Source organism: Eschrichtius robustus, chromosome 11, assembly GCF_028021215.1.
Source record: "Eschrichtius robustus isolate mEscRob2 chromosome 11, mEscRob2.pri, whole genome shotgun sequence".
Taxonomy (NCBI): Eukaryota; Metazoa; Chordata; class Mammalia; order Artiodactyla; family Eschrichtiidae; genus Eschrichtius; species Eschrichtius robustus.
The window spans coordinates 110673925-110681114 of NC_090834.1; positions in this window are offsets into that span (position 1 = coordinate 110673925).

Here is a 7190-nt window from a genome sequence, read left to right on the forward strand (position 1 = left end):
GCGTGCAGAAAATGTCACCAGGAAAGTCTTTCCAAAAAGACATCATCTCGAAAGCTTTATAGGCCGGGGACCCCCACGCTGAGTGTCTTGGTTCAGAAAGCCGCGGCTTCTGTTAAATCTGATTACTTCCCCCCTGTGGCTTTAAATCGACAGCGGCTCCTATTAAACTTAATTACCCTCCCCTGCAGCTTTCGTTTTAAAGATCCTGGATAAATGCAGGGCATTGAGGAGGATGACAGAGGCTGCACTGGGGGCCGTGCCCCAAATTGGGCTGGGGGAGGACGGGGCCGGCCTCTGGTTCCACCCGCACCCCTCCGCTGCCCCTCCTAAGGCCGTGGTGGGAAAAGAGAGGCCACCGTGATCCAGGAGCTCAGGAAGCTGGGAAAGTGGCAGCTTCCTACGCCCGGGCCCTGTTCTAAGCGTGTGATGTGTGCTCTCCCCCCACGGTATTCTGCCCTCCCCCACTGAACAGGGAGGGGGCCCCAGAAAAGTGTCACAGTGACCCAGGGCTGCACAGCCTGCAAGTGGTGAACCTGGAATTTGAACCCAGGCCGTCGGGCTTGTAAATCTAGGCCAAGCTGCATTTCAGGGAGACAGTGTGGCCTCCTAGCAGGGCCGCGGGTCCCAGGGTCAGACCCTCTGCAGCACAGATCACGCCCCGCTGCTCCCTGGGCAGGTCATGAACCTGCTGGGCCTCTTGCCTCCTCCTGCCTGCTTTCAGCCTTGTCCTGGGTCGTACGGGAGAGTGGACAGATAGTGCCTGGGATATAGTTCATGGAGACGGACAGCCATCGCCTTAGGAGCTGCTGGGTACGTGACATTTCATGGTCAGAGCAATGGTCTGCGAGTTCGGTGGTTAATCTGTGCTACACATGAGGAAACTGAGGCTTACAGCCTCGGCCAGACCGCCATCCAGGGTTTGCACCCAGGCGGTGGGGCCCAGAGTCTGGGCTGGTTCGCTGGTACCCTGGGTCCTTGTGGTGGCAGGAAGCCAAAAAGGGCCGAGGAGAGGCGGCGCTGGCCAGCAGGGGGCGCTGCCGCTAACGGTGGGGCTCTCCAGGTGAGAGCGGCGATGGCCCAGGAGGTGAGGACCAGCCAGCTCCCGAGCTGCTCAGGGCAGACCCCGACCCCTGCAACCCCCAGTGTGCTGAGTAGGGCTGATTTCCAGCGTTCGGGCTGCATTTGATTTGGTCCAGGTGGCTGAGCCATCTGACTCACGCTGGTGAGTGGAGCGGGCAATGCAAGCAAGGTCCAATCATCCCCACACTCTCTCAACCCACGCAGGGCCCCAGGGGTCTCAGGCCCAGATGGCCAGAAGGGCTTGGCGTGGCGGCTTTGTTCTGGATCTGATGTTAGCTGGGATCTTTTTTAACTGCCCTAAACCCTTCTCCGGGGGTCTCCCTCCTGCATCTGAGCTTGTTGGTGGTGTTCTGATCGTGGTCAGTTTCCATTGTTTCTAAACCCACATCCCAACAGCTAAGAAAATCTCTTTAGCTTGACTTCCAGGCTTTGCATTGTGGAAGTAATCCCTTTTCTTTTCACTTTGCAGTTAGAAATTTACGTTACAATGTCAAAAGTGCCTTCTTAAATACACAAGCACTTCTCTGTGCCCATCCCAAATCCCCCGCCCCCGCCCCTTAGTTGAGAAGTACTTTGTAATTACAGAAACTTCTGGGTGTTGGTAAAAATCTTCATCAGAAAAAAATAAGAACTTTGGGGACAGAAAGGATGGTGAAGACTTGGATGGGGGTGGCGGGCGGGGGGACGACAAGCCACACAGAGAGTTCTTGGCCTCGCCAAGACTGGAACTCGGGGTGGGGGGTGGGGGGCACCTGAGTCTCAGCCTCATATTTTTGCTAGAATCTACTAGAACATGCATCCTTTCCCCCAAAGCGTTCTGCTTCACCAAAGCCCTTTTTTTCCCCTATTAACATCATTATTCTAAAAACAGGGCATCCTGCTAGCCTAGAAAAGGGAAGTCTTCTCTGAGCCTCAGTTTTCTTATTTGTGAAACAGAAAAAGGAAAGTTTTTAAACTCCAAAAGAGTTCATGTGAGAATTAACTCACATTAGAGATAAAAGATATCTATATCAAACACGGGATCCATATTTACACAGAGACTGCCTGGCAAATGTAGGTGTATAACAGACGGGCTATATTTGCTACATTTATTATTTACTTTATTTTATTTTTATTTTTAAATTAATTAATTATTTTGGGGGACTGTGTTGGGTCTTCGCTGATGCGCGCGGGCTTTCTCTAGTTGCGGCGAGCGGGGGCTGTTCTTCGTTGCGGTGCGTGGGCTGATCATCGTGGTGGCTTCTCTTGTTGCGGAGCACGGGCTCTAGGTGCGCGGGCTTCAGGAGTTGTGGCACATGGGCTCGGTAGTTGTGGCGCACGGGCTCGGTAGTTGTGGCGCACGGGCTCGGTAGTTGTGGCGCACGGGCTTAGATCTTCCCCGACCAGGGATTGAACCCGTGTCCCCTGCATTGGCAGGCGGATTCTTAACCATTGCGCCAACAGGGAAGTCCCTGTTATTTATTTTAAAATGTAATGGTACTGAAGAATTGAAATTAAAATATTATTTAAAAAATCCAAAATAGGGCTTCCCTGGTGGCGCAGTGGTTGAGAATCTGCCTGCCAATGCAGGGGACACGGGTTCGAGCCCTGGTCTGGGAGGATCCCACATGCCACGGAGCAACTGGGCCCGTGAGCCACAATTGCTGAGCCTGCGCGTCTGGAGCCTGTGCCCCGCAACAAGAGAGGCCGCGATGGTGAGAGGCCCGCGCACCGCGATGAAGAGTGGTCCCCACTTGCCGCAACTAGAGAAAGCCCTCGCACAGAAACGAAGACTCAACACAGTCATAAATAAAAAATAAATAAATAAATAAAAGAACGTGAATTTCTAAAAAAAAAAAAAATCCAAAATAAAATGTAATGGTAACATTAAAGAAAAGGCCAGTATAACCTACAGTGACAAAACCTGGCCGGTGGTTGCCCAAGGCGGGAGAGGGGGTGGGGGTCTACTGGAAAGGCCCAGAGGATGCTTTCTGGGATGATAGGAATGTTCTTTTTCTTAATTGCTGTGAATAACAGGCAATGACATTTGTCCAAACTCCTTGAACGGTGCCCTTGAAATTAGGCGGCATTTTATTGTAAATTATGCCTCAGTAAAGTTGATTTTGAACACTTTCAGTGCAAAAGTCGTCCTTGTTCCTGGTTGAAAATTTGGAAAATACAGGAAAGCACAAAGGACCATTCTGAGACCTGGAATATCATGACTGCATCATAAGTCGCTGTTTCTATTTGGGTGAATTTCTTCCTCAGACTTTTGAAAGTGTGTTCATATATATTTTTTTAAGTATTTGAATTGTATCCTCCTGTTGCCCCACTTACTGTAAACATTTCCCGTGGCATTAAATATCCTGCAGGCGGCCTCTCTCGGTGCCAGCAGATCTGAGTGGTGTACCATGGGGTGTGCAGTCTGTCCCCTGTTGCTGTATATTTATCTTGTTTCCAATTTCCCCATCCACATCAACCAGGGGAGGACATCTGTGGAGGCACATCTCACACCTGCCCACTCTCGGAAGGGGAGTTACTGGGCCCGTGGTCTCTCTTCCCATGTGCGTTCCATCAGCGTGAGGCCACTAGATCAGGGCAGGCTGGAGCGGTGTTCTCCTGGAATTCGGGAACTACCCTGTCCTGTCTACACTGAGGGAGGTGCAGCTTCCTCCACACATCATCGGGTGAGTCTGACATGGTGTTTAAGTCACGGCCACTACCAGCCATCACCCAGGTGGCACAGCAGCTGGGACCGGCAGCCTCTCTTGCTGTTGATTCAGGCACCCACCCCACCGACCCCCCCAGGGCCTGAGACCCCCCCGCCCACCCCCGCAGTTGGCCAGCTCCTCCCCCACCCCCATCGGGCGGGGCCTGGGTGTGGTTGTGCCTGACTTTTGTCATTTGTGATGATAGGAGCTGGCAACTTTTTCCTGGGATTGATTGCTGCCCATGAATTCTGTTTTCCCACTGCCTCCATCATCAAAACAGAAATATGTTCCAACGGAAAAGATTTGGACCCATCAGTGTAGCGATGTAAGAATGCAGCAGTGGCGTAAATGTGACCCAGCGAAAGAAAACAAAAAGTAGCTTGATGAGAAAACATTAACTGTGCTGGTAGTGATGTCCTTCAGATAAAATTAAAATATTGAAATTGGAAAGTACTGGGACCCCAGACCTGTGATTGCCAACCCAGCCTCCACCAATTGACTATTCTTCAAACTTCATACACAAAGTGGGCTCAGTTTGCTGTATGCCTGTTATATACCAGACGCTGTGCTGGTCATGATGATGATGATGGGGGTGAGGATGGGGATGGGCATGGGCATGGGCATGGGCATGGGGATGGCTGACACTTGTTAAGCCCTTAGTACGTGCCAAGAAGTGTGCTAGGCACTTTATGTTTTTACATTTAATTTTCACGGCACCGATTATATTTTTATTGAAGTGTAGTTGATTTACAATGTTGTGTTAGTTTCAGGTATACAGCAAAGTGATTCAGTTATACATATATCCATTCTTTTTCAGATTCTTTTCCCATATAGGTTATTACAGAGTACTGAATAGAGTTCCCTGTGCTATGCAGTAGGTCCTTATTGATTTATCTATTTTATATATAGTAGTGTGTATATGTTAATCCCAAACTCCTAATTTATCCCTATCTCCCACCTCCTCCCCAAACTAACCATAAGTTTCTTTTCTATGCCTGTAAGTCTGTTTCTGTTTTGTTAACAAGTTCATTTGTATCATTTTTTTAGATTCCGCATATAAGTGATATCATCTGATATTTGTCTTTCTCTTTCTGACTTACTTCACTTAGTATGATAATCTCTAGGTCCATCCATGTTGCTGCAAATGGCATTATTTCATTCTTTTTATGGCTGAGTAATATTCCATTGTGTATATGTACCACATCTTCTTTACCCATTTATCTGTCAATTGACACTTAGGTTACTTTCATGTCTTGGCGCTTGTGAATACACAGCACTCATTTTGTTTTATTTTATTTTTATTTATTTATTTGGCCGTGCCTTGGGGCATGCGGGATCTTAGTTCCCTGACCAGGGATCATACCCACTCCCCCTGCAGTGGAAGTGCGGAGTCTTAACCAGTGGACCTCCAGGGAAGTCCCAGCACCCATTTTAAAGATGAGGAAAGTGAGGCTCAGAAACTGTACTCTGCCCAGAGGCACAAAGCTAATAAAAGCAGAATTTGGGTTTGAATACAGTTCTGTCTGAATTCAAGTCATAAAACTCTTAATTATTGCACTATATTAAAAAAAAAAAAAGAAGAAGAAGAAGAAGAAGGAAAGAAGGGAAAACCAAAACAGACTCTCTCAGAAAGTTGAGAGGCCTGCCCAAATTCAGAGGCTCAGCCGGGGCCAGGACCCTGCCTTCCGATTTCTCAGCCCCATCACCTGCCTGGGTATTTTCCTAGAGTGGTCGTTTGAGCCCCTGGGTTGATTCCCTGTAATACAGCAAGAGAGGTTCCTCCACCCCCTTCAGAGCAGCCCTGGTTCAGTCACACCTGGCTGTTATTTCTTGGTGCCATTATTGCTCTGTCATCTGTCTCCTCCTGGACACATCTCCGCGGAGGTGGGGGATGCGTCTGCACAGTTGACAGCCGAGCCCTCAGCGCCTCGTGCAGATCCTGACACGTAGTGGGTGGTCAAGAAATATTGCGCGGATCATTTAAAGGAAACAGGAGGCGTTGATGTGACCGCGAATTCACTGGGTTCGACGGTTTGTCTATCCTTTCCTTGTTCATTCCATCCATCCTTCCTTCCACCCTTCCCTGGCTTTCATTACTGTATTGATTTTTTGTTGATCTGCCAACCTTTCTGAGCACTTCTGATGGGTCAGACCTCATGTGCCAGAGCCTCTGCCTGCCCTGTGGTTCCCCAGAGGCAGGGCTCCCCGCCCGCAGCTGGGGGATGTACTTGAGGCATCCAGAGATGCAGGCAGGGAGGCCCCGCGCGGGTGTGGTTGGCATTTCAGTTGCAGGATGCTTTGGGCCAGCCAGGGAGCATAAATGAGAACTTCTCCAGAAGTCTGGAACAGGATAGCCCCCTGTACCGTAATTACATTTCAGGGAGCACTGCTGGACTCTGAGATGCCCGCTGTCATTTTCATCGTGACCTCGGAATGCTGGAATTCCTCTTGGAGTGAAGTTGATAAAGAGAGAAACCCACCAGCATTGGGGGAGGAGGGGCAGCGACTTTCACCCACGATCAGATCCGGTTCCTTTGCCTCAGCTCACGTGTAAGACCTCGTCTCTGCTCTGCAGTCAAGGCCGTTATCACACAGAATTCCTGCAGCAGCACTGAGAGCCAGCTGTTGACCCATTTGACAGATGAGAGACTGAGACTGAAAGACAGGCTGGCAGTAAAGACCTGCTGATGCGTATGGGAATGGCGAGCAGCTTCCAGGAAAGGAACCGGATTAGGTCACCCAGGGAGCAGGGCTCAGGGGCGGTCTCCTCCCACCTGGCCCGGGCAGAGACCGTCAGGAAGGACAGGTAGATGTTCCCCGAGGCTAAGCTGCTATGGACATTGAACGCGCTGTTCCAGCTCATTTGAAATGGATGGGCTCAGAATTCTGGGGCTGGACAGGACCTGCAAAGACGATTTCCTAGAAGCCCCTCATCCCTAAATGAACAAAATAAGAACCAGGGAGGGGAAAGGATGGGCCCAAAGACATCCAGCCTGTGGGCAGCAGAGAGGGGGCAGGAACACACTCTATTGTAACGACATTCCTTCTGTCCCAAAACACACACACACACACACACACACACTCCAGTACAACATTGGATTTGTGATAAAGTCTTTTGAAAAAGAAACCCCCCTACACTCTGAAAGTCCCTTATTAAAAACACCTGCCCAATCATATATTCAGAGAAAACCATACTTCGAAAAGATACATGCACCCCAATGTTCATAGCAGCTCTATTTACAACAGCCAGGACATGGAAGCAACCTAAGTGTCCATTGACAGATGAATGGATAAAGAAGATGTGGTATATATTATATATACACAATGGAATATTACTCAGCCATGAAACATGAAATAATGACATTTGCAGCAACACGGATGGACCTAGAGTTTATCATACTAAGCGAAGTAAGTCAGAAA